General features: G+C 39.2%; 1 pseudogene; it reads left to right on the forward strand.

Annotated features, from left to right (window-relative positions):
- Positions 1–17,686, forward strand: part of LOC101152061 (chromobox protein homolog 1-like) — an 84,117-nt pseudogene that overhangs the window by 57,198 nt on the left and 9,233 nt on the right.

Consider the following 17,686-nt stretch of genomic DNA (forward strand, 5'->3'; position numbering starts at 1 on the left):
AAAAGAAAAAAGAATGAAAAAGGGTGACGATAGCTTAAGAGACCAATGGGACACCATCAAGTGGGGCAACTTATGCATTATCAGTGTACCAGAAGGAGAAGAAATGGAGAAAAGGACAGAAAACATATTCAAAGAAATAGTGCCAGAAAACTTCCCAAGTCTATGGAATGAATGAAAAGCCAGATCCAGGAAGCCTGTAGGACATCAAATAAGATGAATCCAAAGAGAGCCACACCACAACACATCATAGGCAGATTGTCCAATTTAAAGACAGAAAGTATTGAAAGCAGCAAGAGAAAAGAATTGTCATATATAGTAGAACCCCCATAAAGCCACAAGAAGACTTCTCAACAGAAACCTTGCAAGCCAGAAGGGAGTGGGATAATATAGTCAAAATCCTAAAAGAAAAAGACTGTTTACCAAAAATATTATACCTAAGAATCCTGTCTTTCAAAAACAAAAGGGTGATAAAGATTTTCTCAGACAAACGAAAGTTGAGGGGATGTTTCACCACTAGACATGCATTGCAAAAAATGCTAAAGGAGGTTCTTCAAGCTGAAGGAAGAGGACACTAAGTAGTGACATAAAATTACATGAAAGTATAAAACTCACTGGTAAAATAAGTACATTGTCAAACCCAAAACACTCTAATACTGTAATGGTGGTGTGTAAATCCATTGTATCTCTAGTATAAAGGTCAAAAGGCAAAACTAGTAAAAACAACTAAAGTTACAATAATTTGCTAAGGGATACATACTATTAAAAGATGTAAACTGTGACATAAAAACATAAAATGTGGGAGGAGGGGGTGTAAAAGTGGAGTTTGTGTATGCAATCAAAATTATGCTATCAGAGTAAATTAATCCATTATAAGATGTTTTATGTAAGCCTCAGGGTGGCCACAAACCAAAAAACTTGTAGTAGATCCACAAAAGATAAAAAGAAAAGAACCAAAGCATACCACCACAGAAAGCCATCCAATCACAGAGGAAGAAAGCAAGAGACGAAGAAGAGAACAAAAGATCTAAAAAACAACTATAAAACAGTTAACAAAATGGCAGGAGTAAGGCAGTACCTATCAATAATAACCTTGAATGTAAATGTATTAAATTCTCCAATTAAAAGATATAGAGTGGCTGAATGAATTAAAAAAAAACTGGCTGGGCATGGTGGCTTATGTCTGTAATCTCAGCACTTTGGGAGGCCAAGGTGAGTGGATCACTTGAGGCTAAGAGTTCAAGACCAGCCTGGCCAACATGGTGAAACCCCATCTCTACTAAAAATATGAAAATTAGCCAGGTATGGTGGTGCACACCTGTAGTCCCAGCTACTTGGGAGGCTGAGACAGGAGAATCACTTGAACCTGGGAGGCGGAGGTTGCAGTGAGTTCAGACTGCACCACTGCACTCCAGCCTGGGCAACAGAGTGAGACTCCATCTTAAAAACAAACAAACAAACAAAACACTATATGTAGCCTACAAGACTCACCTCACCTTAAGGATACGCATAGACTAAAAGTGAAGGGATGGAAAAAGGATATTTTATGCAAATGGAAATCAAAAGAGAGCAGGGGTAGCTATGCTTAAGTCAAAAATTGTAAAAAGAGACAAATAAGGTCATTATAAATAATAAAGACGTCAATTCAGCAAGAGGATATAACAACTGTAAATATATATGCAATCAATACTGGAGCACCCAGATATATAAAGCAAATATTAATAGATCTAAAGGGAGAGATTTACAACAATACAGTAATAGTAGGGGACTTCACCCCACTTTCAGCAATGTACAGATCATTCAGACAGAAAATCAACAAAGAAACATCAGAGTTCAACTACACCCCAGACCAAATGGACCTACCTGACATTTAGAGAACATTTCATTCAACAGGTGCAGAATAGACATTATTCTCATTGGCACATGGAACATTCTTCAGGATGGATGATATGTTAGGCCACAAAACAGCCTTAACAAATTTTTAAAAATTGAAATCATATCAAGTATCTTTTCTGATCACAATGGAATAAAACTAAAAATCAATAACAGGAGGAACTTTGGAAACTGAACAAATTCATGGAAATTAAGCAACATGCTCCTGAACGACCAATGTTGAATGGAGAAATTAAGAAGGAAATTAAAACATTTTTTTGAACAAACAAAAATGGAAAAACAACATACAAAAACCTATGGGATATAGCAAAAACAGTACTAAGAGAGAGCTTATAGCAATAAATGCCTACCTCCAAAAAGTAGAGTGATTTTAAATAAACAACCTAATTATTGACTCAAGGAACTAGAAAAGCAAGAATAAACCAAACTGAAAATTAGCAGAAGGCAAGAAATAATAATGATCAGAGAAGAAATAACTGAAATTGAGACTTAAAAATAAAAAAATTAACAGAACAAAGAGTTAGTTTTTGGAAAAGATAAACAAAATTGACAAACCTTTAGCTGAACTAGAAAAAAAGAAGACCCAAATAAATCAGAGATGAAAAAGGAGACATTACAACTAATGCTAAAGATATATGAAGAATCATTTGAGACTATTATGAACCACTGACTACACATCAACAAACTGGAAAATCTAGAAGAAACAGATAAATTTATAAACATATACAACCTAACAAGTTTGAATGATGAAGAAATAGAAAATCTGAAAAGAACAATAGTGAGTAATGAGGTTGAGTCAATGATAAAAAGTCTCCCAACAAAGGAAAGCCCAGGACTGGATAGCTTTACTGCTGAATTCTACTGAAGAAGAACACCAATTCTTCTCAAACTATTCAAAAAAAAAAAAAAAAAAAAAAAAAAAAAAAAAAAAAAGAAGGGGATGGGAGTTTTGCAAACTTATTCTATGAGGCCAGAATTATCCTGATATCAAAACCAGACATGGATGCAACAACAACAAATACAACTAAAGGACATTATCCTTGATGAACATAGATGTAAAAATCCCCAACAAAATAATAGCAAATGAAATCCAATAGCACACCAAAGAATACTATACACCATGATCAAATGGGATTTATCCCAGGGATGCAAACGTGATTCAATATATGCAAATCAATACACATAATACATTACATTAACTAATGAAAAGACAAAACCGTATGATCATCTCAGTAGGTGCAGAAAAAGAATTTGATAAAATTCAACATCCCTTCATAATAAAAAAAACCCTTTCAAATTAAATATAGAATGTACTTCAAAACAATAAAGGCCAAATATGACAAACCCACAGCTAACATCATACCGAATAGGGAAAAGTGGAAAGCCTTTCCTCTAAGATCCGGAACAATACAAAGATGCCCATTTTCAGCACAGTACAAAGCAAGAGAGGAAGTTTTAGCCAAAGCAGTTAGGCAAGAGAAAGAAATAAAGGGCATCCAAATTGGAAAGGAGAAAGTCAAACTGTCACTGTTTACAGATAACATAATCTTATATTGAGGAAAACCTAAAGACTACACTAAAAGACTGTTAGAGCTGATAAATAAATTCAGTAAATTTGCAAGATAAAAAAATCAACTTACAAACATCTATAGAAACAGTGATATTACTATAGAAACATTGTTTCTATACACCAATAATGAACAATATGAAAAGAAATCAAGAAAGCAATCCCATTTACAATAGCTACAAAAAAATAAAATACCTAAGAATAAACTTAATGAGGTAAAAGATCTCTACAATGAAAACTATAAAACACTGATGAAAGAAATCGAACAGGGTACACATTAAAAAATGGAAAGATATCTCATGATCATGGATTGTAAGAGTTAATATTGTTAAGATGTCCATACTACCCAAAGTGATCTACAGATTCAATTCAATCCCTGTCAAAATTCCAATAACATTTTTGACAGAAATAGAAAAAACAATCCTAAAATTCAGATGGCAACCACAAAAGACCCTGAACAGCCAAAGCAATCCTGAGTAAACAGAACATAGCTGATAGCATCCCCCTATCTGACTGCAAGATATACTACAAAGCTATAGTAACCAAAACAACATGGTACTGGCATAAAAACAGATACATAGACCAATGGACCAGAGGAGAAAACCCAGAAATGAATCTATATCTTTATAGCCAACTGACTTTTGACAAACGTGCCAAGAATATACATTGGAGAAAGAACATCCTCTTCAATAAATAGTGCTGGGAAAATTGGATATCCATATGCAGAAGAATGAAACTAGACCCCTATCTCTCACCATATACAAAAATTAATTCAAGATAGATAAAAGATTAAATGTAAGACCAAAGCCTATAAAACTACTGGAAGAAAACACAGGGGATATGCTTCAGGACATTGGTCTGAGCAAAGATTTTTTGGATGAGACCTCAAAAAGCACAGGCCATAAAATAAAAAATAGACAAATGGGATTATATCCAACCTAAAAGCTTCTGCACAACAAAGGAAACAACAAAATAAAGAGAACCTAGAGAATGGGAGAAAATATTTGCAAACAGTTCAACTGACAAAGAACTAATATCCAAAATATATAAGGAACTCAAACAACTCAATAGGAAAACAAACAAACAAAAAACCAAATAATCTGATTTAAAAATCGACAAACGTTCTGAATAGACATTTCTCAAAAGAGGACATACAAATGGCTAACAGGTATATGAAAAATTGCTCAATATTACTAGTCATCAGGGAAATGCAAATAAAAACCACAATGAAGTTTCATCTCACCCCAAGTACTGGTGAGGAAGTAGAGAAAGGGAAATTCTTATGCACTCTTGATGGGAATGTAAATTGGTACAGCCTTTATGGAAAACAGTATGGAGGGTCCTCAAAAAATTAAAAATAGAAATACCATATGATGTAGCAATCCTACCATGGAGTATATATCAAAAGAAAGAAAATCAGCACATTGAAGAGATATCTGCACTCCCATGTTTATTGCAGCACTATTCACAGTAGCCAAGATATTAAATCAATCTAAGTGACTATTGACAGATAAATTAATAAGGAAAATGTGATACATATAGAAAATGGAATATTATTTGGCCATAAAGAATGAAATTCTGTCATTTGTGGCAACATGGATGAGCCTGGAGGCCATTATGTTAAGTGAAATTAGCCAGGCACAGAAAGACAAATAACCACATGTTCTCATTTATATGTGGGAGTTAAAAAAATTGATCCCATAGAAGGAGATAATAGAATAGTAGTTATCAGAGTTTTGGAAGGGGAAGGGTACAGGGGCTAGGGAGAAGCTGGTTAATAACACAAAATTACAACTATATAGGAGGAATAAGTTTTTTTAAATTCAAATTTTCAGAGGCTTTATTCTATTTTTTAGTTTTACTTTTTAAAAGGTTTTTAAAATTTTCAGTAGATTTATGGGGAACAGGTGGTGTTTGGTTTCATGAATAAGTTTTTTAGTGGTGATTTCTGAGACTTTGTTGCACCCATCACCCAAGCAGTGTACACTGTACCCAATGTAGATAGGAGGAATAAGTTCTAATGTTCTATATAACACAGTAGGGTGACTATAGTTAACAATAATTTATTGTATCTTTCAAAACAGCTAGAAGAAAGGATTTTGAATATTCCCAACACAAAGAAATGTTAAATATTTGAGGTGATGGATGTGCCAATTACTCTGATTCGATCATTAGACATTGTATACATGTATGGAAATATCACAAGTACTCCATAAATATGTACAATTATGTATCAACTTAAAAGTTTAAAATAAAATAAAATTACATCTATTCTGTGTTAGTCAGCTATTGCCAGAATGAGGCAGCATAACAAAACATGCCCAAACTCAGTGGTTAACAAGCATTTATTTCCATACTCATGAGTTCATCTGAGACTTGATTCATCTAGGATGGGCCTTGCTTGGGCTTAGCTCTGCTTTAGGCTGTGGGTTCGGTTTAGGTCTGCTCTATATGTGTGTTGAGGCACAGAATTAAGGGGAAGTAGGTACCCTGGACATGCTCTTCTCATGTTGTATCATCATAGCATAAGAGTCAATCCAAATAATATAAGCAATATTGGTCAAAGGAAATCACATGATCAAACCCAATATTAATGAGGCAGAGAACTATACTCTGCCCATACTGGGAGAAAGAAGGCAAAGAATATTTGCTGAACAATCACCCAAATTATCACACACAGACACACACATACTCATGCACACACCTCCCACCCATCTCCATATCTCCCTTCCATGCTTTGCCTTTCTGCTTAGGGCTTATCACTACCCTACATATGACATATTTTACTTATCTGCTTTGTTTATTGTCTGTCTCTTTGGTTAAAATGGAGACTCTCCGTTTTTATTTATTTATTTATTTTTATTTTTTATAGTTTTTGGGGTACAGGTAATTTTTGGTCACATGGATAAATTCTTTAGTGGTGATTTCTGGGATTTTAGTGCACTCGTCATCCAAGCAGTATACACTGTACCCAATATGTAGAGACTTTCCATTTTTAAATGGAGCAAGGATTTTTGTTTGTTTTGGTGCATCATCAGTACCTTGAAGAGTACCTGGAATCTAGTGGACACTGAATAAATATTTATTGAATGGCAGTAAAGAAGTCCACCCATTATCACTGAGGGCACATTCAAAGAAATTCAGAAATAAGTTCTAGGCTCTTAAAGCCTTCTGAATAGGGACATTTTCTCTGTAAAAGACTGGTCTTATCATTCTATCTACCACATTACTACCTCTATTACCACCATCATCAACACCATTCTTCTCACCACCCCTATTATTATCATGATTATCATTACCATCATCACCATTACCATCATAATCTCCATCAATATCACTATTACCACCATCTTCCTCACCACTGTCATTGTCACTGTCACCATCACCACCTATATTGCATCACCATCAACGCAATCACCATTTCACTTCTACCATGATCAGCACCACCACTACTGTCACTGCAATCACCACCTTCACCACATTGCCATCACCACAGTCATTACCATCCCATGCCCACCACTATAATCATCATTACTCCCATCTCCATCACCACCATCACTATTATTATTAACATTATCTCCATTATATAGTGATGATGGACAGTAATACTGATTCCACACAGCTCTCAAACTAATTGCAGTATAGGAAGCAAAAGAAATGATCATTCTGTCCCAGTAGGGTAGCTGCAATGAAAAAATCTCAATGTGAATTCAATGAATCTAAATGCCCATCAACAGTAGACTGGATAAAGAAAAGGTGGTACATATACACTACAGAATACTACACAGCAATAAAAAAAGAATGAGGTCATGTCCTTTGCAGCAACATGTATGGAGCTGGAGGACATTATCTTAAGCAAACTGACATAGGAACAGAAAACCAAATGCTGCATGTTCTCACTTATAAGTAGAAGCTAAATATTGAGTACATATGGACACAAAGAAGGGAACAACAGACACCGAGGCCTATTTAAGGTGGAGGGTAGGAGGAGGGAGAGGATCAAAAACTACCTAGCAGGTATGATGTAGTTTGGCTGTGTCCCCACCCAAATCTCGTCTTGAATTGTGGCTCCCATAATTCCCACATGTCAAGAGAGGGACCCAGTGGGAGGCAATTGAATCATGAGGGCAGGTCTTTCTTGTGTTGTTTTCATGATAGTGAATAAGTCTCATGAGATTTGATGGTTTTATAAATGGGAGTTCTCCTGCACAAGCTCTCTTGCCTGCCACCATGTAAGATGTGACTTTACTTTTCCTTTGCCTTCCACCATGATTGTGAGGCCTCCCCAGCCATGTCGAACTGTAAGTCTATTAAACCTCTTTCCTTTATAAATTACCCAGTCTCATGTATGTCTTTATTAGCAGTGTGAGAACAGACAAATACAGTAAACTGGTGCTGGGTAGTGGGGTGCTGCTGTAAAGATACCAGAAAATGTGGAAGCAACTTTGGAACTGGGTAACAGGCAGAGGATGGAACAGTTTGGAGGGCTCAGAAGAAGATAGAAAGAAGTGGGAAAGTTTGGAACTTCCTAGAGACTTGTTGAATGGCTTTGACCAAAATGCTGGTAGTGACATGGACAATAAAGTCCAGGCTCAGGTGGTCTCAGATAGAGATGAGGAACTTGTTGGGAACTGGAGTAAGGGTCACTTTTGCTATGCAAAGAGGCTGGCGGCATTGTGCTCCTTCCGTAGAGGTCTGTGGAACTTTGGTTTGAGAGAGATGATTTAGGGTATCTGGTGGAAGAAATTTCTAAGTGGCAAAGTGTTCAAGAGGAAGCAGAGCATAAAAGTTTGGAAAATTTGCAGCCTGGTGATGCAATAGAAAAGAAAACCCCATTTTCTGGGGAGAAATTCAAGCTGGCTGCAGAAATTTGCATAAGTAGCAAGGAGCCAAATATTAATTACCAAGACAGTGGGGAAAATGTCTCCAGGGCATGTCAGAGGTCTTCATGGCAGCCCCTCCCATCACAGTCCAGAGGCCTAGGAGAACAAAACGGTTTTGTGGGCCAGGCCTAGGGCCTTGCTGCTTTGTGCAGTCTTGGGACTTGGTGCCCTGCATTCCAGCCATGGCTAAAAGGGGCCAACATACAGCTCAGGGCATTGCTTCAGAGGGTGCAAGCCCTAAGCCTTGGCAGCTTACACATGGTGTTGGGCCTGCAGGTGGACAGAAGTCAAGAATTGAGGTTTGGGAACCTCTGCCTAGATTTCAGAGGATGTATGGTAATGCCTGGATGTCTAGGCAGAGGTGTGCTGCAGGGGTGGAGCCCTCATGGAGAACCTCTGCTAGGGGAGTGCAGAAGGGAAACGTGGGGTGGGAGCTCCCACACAGAGTCCCCACAGGGGCACTGCCTAGTAGAACTATGAGAAGAGGGTCACTGTCCTCTAGACCCCAGAATGGTAGATCTATGGACAGCTTACACCATGTGCCTGGAAAAGCTGCAGACACTCAATGCCAGCCCATGAAAGCAGCTAGGAGTGGGGCTGTCCCTGCAAAGTCACAGGGGTGGAGCAGCCCAAGACCATGGGAACCCATCTCTTGCATCAGCATGACGTAGTTGTGAGATATAGAGTCAAAGGAGATCATTTTGGAGCTTCAAGATTTGACTGCCCTGGTGGATTTTAGACTTGCATGGATGGGGCTTGTAACCCCTTCATTGTGGCCAATTTCTCCCATTTTACAGATGTATTTACCCAATGCCTGTACCCCCATTATATCTAGGAAGTAACTAACTTGCTTTTGATTTTACAGGCTCATAGGTGGAAGGGACTTGCCTTGTCTCAGATGAGACTTTGGACTGTGGACTTTTGAGTTAATGCTGAAATGAGTTAAGACTTTGGGGGACTGTTGGGAAGGCATGATTGTGTTTTGAAATGTGAAAAGGACATGAGATTTGGGAGGGGCCGGGGGTGGAATGATATGGTTTGGCTGTGTCCCCTCCCAAATCTCTTCTTGAATTATAGCTGCCACAATTCCCATGTGTCATAGGAGGGACCCAGTGGGAGGTAATTGAATCATGAGGGTGGGTCTTTCTCATGCTCTTCTCGTGATAGTGAATAAGTCTCACAAGATCTGATGGTTTTATAAATGGGAGATCCCCTGCACAAGCTCTCTTGCCTGCCACCATGTAAGATGTGGCTTTGCTTCTCCTTTGCCTTCCACCATGATCGTGAGGCCTCCCCAGCCATGTGGAATTGTGAGTCAATTAAACCTCTTTCCTTTATAAATTACCCAGTCTCGGGTATGTCTTTATTAGCAACAGGACAACAGACTAATACAGTGTACTATTCTTATTACCTGGGTGACTAAATAATCTGTATACCAAAGCCCTATGACGTGCAATTTACCTATATAACAAACCTGCACTTGTATCCCTGAAACTAAAATAAAACTTATTAAACAAACTCTCAATCTGAGAAAATTATTTCTTTTAAGAGCCCCAGAATAAATATATGGCAATTATACAATCAATATTTACTACAGCTTCAGAAATGCCACTCACTCTTTTGGAGGTCTGCAGAGATTGTCAAACCTCCAATTTTAACTTCTAAGGGATACTGAAATTTTCTCCACTTCCTCTTTCCCTTATCCTTTTGGAGGGAAAAAAGTTGTTTACTAAGTTGTTTTCTTTGGTCACTTAAAGTTCATTACTTCTTGTTGCATAATAATGGGCCATGTGACTCCTTATTAATCTTTTCCACCCTGAAGCAAAATCTTTTCCTGAATCATTACTGCTTCTCCAGTTCTTTGTAAACACTGGCTGACAAAAATGTGTGGGTGCTGGAAGGCCCCCAAATACCAGAGATAAGATGAAAGTTCATCAAATCTCTGCTTCAGATCAGTTCTTTCTGCTTAAAGAGTAAGGCAGTATAGTCTTTCTCTTAACTCTACTTGGTTTTTTTTTTTTTTTATAGTTTTCCTCTTTAAGGCCAGATTTCACTCTAATGTTGTCTGGTCTGTGACTCTAAAATTATTTGATAAAGCCTCCACTTTATTTATTTATTTTTGCTGAAGACATGAAATGAATCAATTTGACATATGGAAAAATACTAAAAGATCGTCCTCATAAAATATTGTGTCATGGGTTGGGGAAGGGTCTGTTGAGGGTAGTATACAGAAGAAGAATTTTATTTAATTCTTAAAAGCAATTTTCCCCTGAAGGGAAGAAATTGCCACTGTTTGGCTTTGGTCTCAAATCTGCTATTATGATGAAACACCAATAATAAGTTTATACTGTATGTCTGATGGCAATGCATCTGATTTAGATTCTATTAAATTCAGTGAAAAATTATTGGCTGGAGAAGGAGGGATGGTTGAAAGAAGAACATTAGAGTTTCCTGAGAAGCCTTTTTTCTTTTGTGAGAATGAGAGAATGTTCCACAGGCAGAGGAAGAAAGAGATGAAAAGGCCTATACTGTTAAGAAGCTAATAAAGAGACCTTTGCACAATGATTCCCAGACAATGATGTGGCTGAGATTCAGTGTCTGCTGTGGGCATCTGTCACATCAATAAGTTGGACATCTCCAGGGCTGATGTCAAGACATGTAGCTGTGTAGCTGCCCTAGCTATTGACCCCAAACCAGTCAGGTCAAATCTGTGTTTGATTGTTCCCATCATTCTCTCATTCCTCTAAATGATTCTTAGTTCTAGTTGGCTTTGGGCTGGACTAGCCTGGAAAAACCCCAGGCTGCACTCTGCTGAGGGGCAGTGAGAGCCATCTCTACCCCAGGAACCCAAAGGCTATCCCCAGCTGAAAGGAGTACCCGGTGGTAGCAAATCTGAGCTGCAGCAACTCTGCAAAGGATGCTGGGAGAGCAGCTGGTCTGTGCCAAGGGAACCTCTACTGAGCTGAAAGTTTTGCTGTGTGAGACAGGACCGCCTCTTGACAGGGATGCTGAGATTTGAACTTGGGAGGTGCTCAGTTGTTATAAGATATTGGACAGGCACTTCCTGTAAAAGGATTCTGTTTCAACTAAATAGTGTTCAGTTTACAGTTACCTTGGACCCAAAGAAGGAATTTTTGTCTGTTTGGATTGTAACAAGGTCTCTGAGTAGAGATGCATAGACAATATATAGAGGAGTGGGAAGGAGGGGGGCAGGGCAATCGAGTAGTGTCTTGTAAGTGAGGCCTGCAGCCCTATCTCCTTATCCTTTAGGCCTCTTTAGTGAAAAGTCAGCTCAGAAGTGGATCTGGGTTCCAAAAGGTACTTGATGTTTTATGGATCAAGCCTGAGAAAAGCACATCTAAAACAGAGGTTACAGAGTTTTGCCTGCTGTGTTCCCCAGGATGCAGATTCTGATGGAGAGATTCGTGTGCAGAGAGTTTATTAGGATCAACACCTGTGAAAGAGGAAAAAGTAGCAGGCTTAGGAAGGGAGAATTTGAGCTACAGTGAAGTTGCAACACAGGTCTCTGTTGATCCTGTGGAGAGCTCTAAAGCATTGGCCCATCATCAGATGAGGGCACCTCCAGTAAAGGGGCACATCTTTGCCAAGGAAGATATTTCCATCAAGGGAAAAATGCTCAGTCTCCAACACTCCAGGCAGGTGGGGAAATGAGTAGTTCAATTCTGAAGGGTGGATCAGGGTGGCATGTCAGAGCATCCACTACACTGAGCTAGAAAGAAAGCTAAAGAATTTGGTTCTCAGCTGGGCACGGTGGCTCATGCCTGTAACCCCAGCACTTTGGAGGCCAAGATGGGCAGATCACGAGGTCAGGAGATCGAGACCATCCTGGCTAACATGGTGAAACCCTGTCTCTACTAAGAATACAAAAACAAAATTAGCCAGGCGCGGTGGTGGGCACCTGTAGTCCTAACTACTCAGGAGGCTGAGGCAGGGGAATGGCGTGAACCCAGGAGGCAGAGCTTGCAGTGAGCCGAGATCGCGCCACTGCACTCCAGCCTGGGCGACAGGGTGAGACTCCATCTCAAAAAAAAAAAAAAAAAAAAAAAAAATTTGGTTCTCTTCTAAAGAAAAGGGAGGGGTAGGGGAGGTGGATGACAATAAGGGAAGGAATAAAGATGTCATACCAATTTTTCCTTTTTTAGTTTCAATTAAAAAAATTGAGTGCTTACTGGAGTCTAGGCATTAGAGATATACAGATGAACAAGACAAGATTCCTCCCTCTGAGAAACCCATAGTCTGCTGGAAAGATAGGTGTATCAGAAATTAACCACCAATCAACATGATTATGAAGGCACTGAACAGGTAGAATGTGGTGCAGAAGGAGCTGCCAGATAAACTAATATGTGCTACACTTTAGAAAAACAACCATTTCTTGGCCGAGCATGGTGGCTCATGCCTGTAATCCCAGCACTTTGGGAGGCTGAGGTGGGCAGATCACCTGAGGTCAGGAGTTCGAGACCAGCCTGGCCAACATGGTGAAACCCCGTCTCTACTAAAAATACAAAAATTAGCCAGGTGTGGTGGCAGGTGCCTGCAATCCCAGCTACTTGGGAGGCTGAGGCAGGAGAATCACTTTAACTCTGGAGGCGGAGGTTGCAGTGAGCTGAGATCGTGCCACTGCACTCCAGCCTGGGTGACAATAGTGAAACTCCGTCTCAAAAAAAAAAAAAAAAAAAAAGGAAAAGAAAAACAACCGTTTCTTGAAGTTTCTTTTTTCCCATTCTTATGGAGAAGAGCTTTTCTCCTGAGTTGTTACTCAGGAAAGTGCAATTGTCGATAGTGTCAGATAAATTATTTTCAAAAACATTAGCACTTTCTTTTGGATAAAAAAATGTTTGGTGACTGAAATCCGAAAAAGGGAAGAGGAAGGGAAGGTGGGCAACAATAAGGGAAGTAGTAAAGACAATGTCATAGCCACTTTTGCAGAGGTGGAACTAGAACTCACATTTTCTATCCTCAGTCCAGAGTTCTTTTTTTTCCCCCAGCACTGAATTTTCCCTGCCCAGCCCTTCCCACCAAGTACCCTTTCTTCCATTAACTGATATTCTTTTTGCTGGAGCACACTGTCTATACTTGGTTAGGTGAAATCTCCTGATGGCCATGGACCTGATCCCCTCTGAGAGACAATCAGCCTTGCTCCATTCCCTGGCCACAAGAATGTACCCTTAGCGGAATTCTTGCTGTGGTGTGCTAGTGTTCCCACTAGAGAGCAAGATGAGAGAGAGGGGATAGATCAGTGCAAACTGATCAGCAAGACCAAGGTGGATATTAAAATGTTTTAAAAGTATATTTTTAGAGACAGGGTCTCACAATGTTGTCCAGGCTGGTCTTGAACTCCTGGGCTCAAGCGATCCTCCTACCTCAGCCTCCCGAGTAGCTGCGACTACAGGTGTGCGCTACAGTGCCCAGCTGGATATGCAGGTATTTATCACCTGGTGCATCATGGAACCCCACTAAGCAGGCTGAAGACAACCAGCATGGCTAAAACTGTGCAAACAGGTTGAATATCAGCCTGTCCAGGATTATTTTTAAAAATTGCAAGCACTTATCTTCTAAAAATAATTTCTGTTTGTAAAGAGCATTCTTGTTATTACCATTGAGCCAATTATTTTCCTAATTTATTGAACTGCTAAATTGTAGCATTTCGAGAAATTAATCAAGGGTGAACTGGAGCAAAGACTAACATGTTTCTCCTGTAAGCAGGAGGGCTGGAGATGACACTAAAATTGTTGATGGGGCTCCCAGTGGGGCTTCAACAGCCACACATCTGAAGCCTGTGTTTCTTTATTTCCTTTTTCCTTTTTCTCTGTAAAACCAAATTAACAATGTTTCTTGATTACAATTTACTTTCATTAAAATGACACTCTTATATGTTCACAAGTAAGCTTATTTTTAGTCTTCTTAAAAATGTTATAAATTTAAATACATACAAGAAAGATGGAGAAGACTGTAATAAATACCTGTGGTCTCACCTTCCAAAATGACGAACCTTAACATTTGGTCATTTTTGCTTCAGATTTGAAGTGAAGTTGAAGACTCCTCCTGTTAATCTCACACTTCTCACTCATTGCCTTCCCCAGAGGCAATCACTATCACAGATTTTGTATGTCTCCTTCAGGCGCAGTAGTTCTCAACCCTGGCTGCATATCAGGATTACCTGGGAGTCTGTTGAAAATCCCTGGTTTCTGGACCAATGCCGGCAAAATAAAATCAGAATCTCTGTAGGAAGGAGAGAACTCAAGCCTCAGTTAGTTTTTTTCTAAATCAAAGTGATTTCTATTCACTTCTTCAGTATGATTTTCACAGATTCTTAAGAGTATTTTTGTGTATGTTTTTCACCCCCTATTTAATGTCGATATGGATATATAGTTTTACTTCTTGAAACTAAGGATCACTAGAGCGACAAAGGGAAGAACTGAGACTTACCCTCTTTCCCCACATCAGTAGTTTTTAAAGCTCCTCAGGTGATCCCAATATGCAGCCAAGACTGAGAACTAACCACTGTCTAGCCCATGTTTGTATACTTTTAGTACATGTGTATCTACGAAAAATGCATTTTATTGCCTGTGTGTATTTTATTTATTTTTTGAGACAGAGTCTCACTCTATCGCCTAGGCCGGAGTGCAGTGGTGTGATCTCAGCTCACTGCAGCCTCTGCCTCCTGGGTTCAAACAGTTCTCCTGTCTCAGCCTCCTGAGTAGCTGGGATTACAGGCACCCACCAGCATGCCCAGCTAATTTTTGTATTTTTAGTAGAGACGGGGTTTCACCATGTTGGCCTGGCTTGTCTCAAACTCCTCACCTCAAGTGATCTGCTCACCTTGGCCTCCCAAAGTGCTGGGATTACAGGCATGAGCCACCATGCCTGGCCTGCTTGTGTATGTATTTTAGAAGAATACGTAAATGAGATCCTAATATAATGTTATGCACCTGCATTTTTTTTTTTTGCAGACAAGGTATTGCTCTGTTGCCCAGGCTGGAGTGCAGTGACAAAATCATAGCTCATTGCAGCTTTAACCTCCTGGGCTCAAGTGATCCTCCCACCTCAGCCTCCTGAGTAGCTGGGACTACAAGTGCCTGCCACCACGCCTGCCTAATTTTATTTTAAATTTTGTAGAGATGGGGGGGGTCTCACTGTGTTACCCAGGTTGGTCTTGAACTCCTGAGTTCAAGCAATCCTCCCACCTAAGCCTACCAAAGTGCTGGGATTACAGGCATGAGCCAGCAGACCCAGCCCTGCATGTAGATATTTTACTCAATATTGTTTTCTTTAAAAATTTTATATTGGGCCAGGCGCGGTGGCTCACGCCTGTAATCCCAGCACTTTGGGAGGCCGAGGTGGGTGGGTTCACGAGTTCAGGAGTTTGAGACCTGCCTGGCCAACATGGTGAAACCCCTTCTCTACTAAAAATACAAAAAAAAATTGCTGGGCGTGGTGGCTTATGCCTGTAATCCCAGCTACTTGGGAGGCTGAGGCAGGAGAATTGCTTGAACCCAGGAGGTGGAGGTTGCAGTAAGCCGAGATCACGCCACTGCACTCCAGCCTGGGTGACACAGTAAGACTCCATCTCGGGAAAAAAGAAAAAATGTTTATACTGAAATCATTTTAGACTTACAGATAAATTGCAAGAATAGTATGAATTTCCCATATGCTTTCAACCCAGGTTCCACTACTGTTAACATCTTTCATAATCATAGTACAATATTGAAATCAGGAAATTAAAAGATAAAATACCATTAATTGATCTGTAGGCCTTATATGGATTTTGTCAGTTTTGTCACTAATGTCTTCTTCTGGTTCAGGGTCCAATTCAGAATTCCATATTGCATTTAGTTGTCATGTCTCCTTAGTCTCTTTAATCTGTGATAGTTCCTCAGTTTTTCCTTGTCTTCTACTACCTTTGCACTTTTGAAGAATATTGGTCAGTTATTTTGTAGAATGTCCTTCCACTTGGGCTTGTTTAATGTTTTCTTATGATTATATTGAGATTATGCAGTTTTAACAGGAATCTCACAGAAATGATGTTGTTTCTGTCTTAAACCATCCTATCAGTGGTGCGTGATGTTAATATGTCTTATTACTTGTGATGTTAACCTTGATCATTGGTTGAGGTGGTGTCTGCAAGGTTTCTCTACTATTTTAAAGTTATTATTTTAAGCTTTGTAATTAAAAAGTATCTTGTGAGGAGAGGCTTTGACACTATGTAAATATCTTGTTTCTAATCATACTTTTGCCCACTAATTTTAGCATCTGTGTTGGTTAGCTAGGGCCACCATAACAAAATACCATTGATTGGCTTAAACCACAGAAATTTATTTTCTCACAGTTGTGTAGGTTGGGAGTCCTAGATCAAGGTGTCAGCAGGATTGGTTTCTCTCAAGGCCTCTCCTCTTGGTTTGCAGATGATCACCTTCTCACTGTATCCTCATGTGGCCTTTTCTCTGAGTGTGCATCCCTGGTCTGGTGTGTCTTCCTCTTCTTATGAGGACAGCAGTCATATCAGATTAGAGCCCATTCATATGACCTCATTTAATCTTAATTACTTCTTTAGTGGCCCTATCTCCAAATATAGTCACATTTGAGATTAGGGCTTTGACATAGGAATGGGGTGGCATTCTGTCCAACAGCATACATTAATAACTCTTGCCGGTAACAACTATTACTGTGGTCTTTGCCAAATGGTGATGTCTTTCAATTTACATCATTTCTTCTATATGTATTAATTATAATTCTACTTTAAGAAAGAGCTGCTCCTTAAATCTCCATTTATTTATGTATTTATTTATTTATTTATGTCAGTATAGATTTTTTTCCTGTGGGTTATAAACTGTTACTATTATTATTTTCTTGTTCAAATTCTTCTAGATTTTGCCATTGGGAACTCCTTCAAGTTAGTTCCATGTCCTTTTGACATGCCCTCATCATTTTTTGAGCACTTCCTTACTTTCTGGTACCATAAGATGTTTCAGGCTTATCTTGTATTTTCCCTGCCCCAGCCCTGAGATAATTATTTATCTAAGTAGACCTGGTTTCTTTTGTGGAGAATTGTATTTAGAAATCAAGATGTGAGCACTAGGCGTGCTCATTGCTACTAGGGTGTCATTACTTCCTCATGCTCTCAGTAAACAGAGTTAGGGAATATATGCATATATGTTCACACATGTATAACATGCACCTATATCTATTTCTATACCTCTCCATATGTACGTATGTTTAAACTATGAGTTCATACTGATACTTCCTTCAACACAGCACTACAGGGTTCCTTTTAGACTTTCTCTTTTCTTTATTTGTAGTTCCATTTCCTAACAGTGAGAAACTCAGT

This window comes from Gorilla gorilla, chromosome X (genome assembly GCF_029281585.2).
Source record: "Gorilla gorilla gorilla isolate KB3781 chromosome X, NHGRI_mGorGor1-v2.1_pri, whole genome shotgun sequence".
NCBI lineage: Eukaryota > Metazoa > Chordata > Mammalia > Primates > Hominidae > Gorilla > Gorilla gorilla.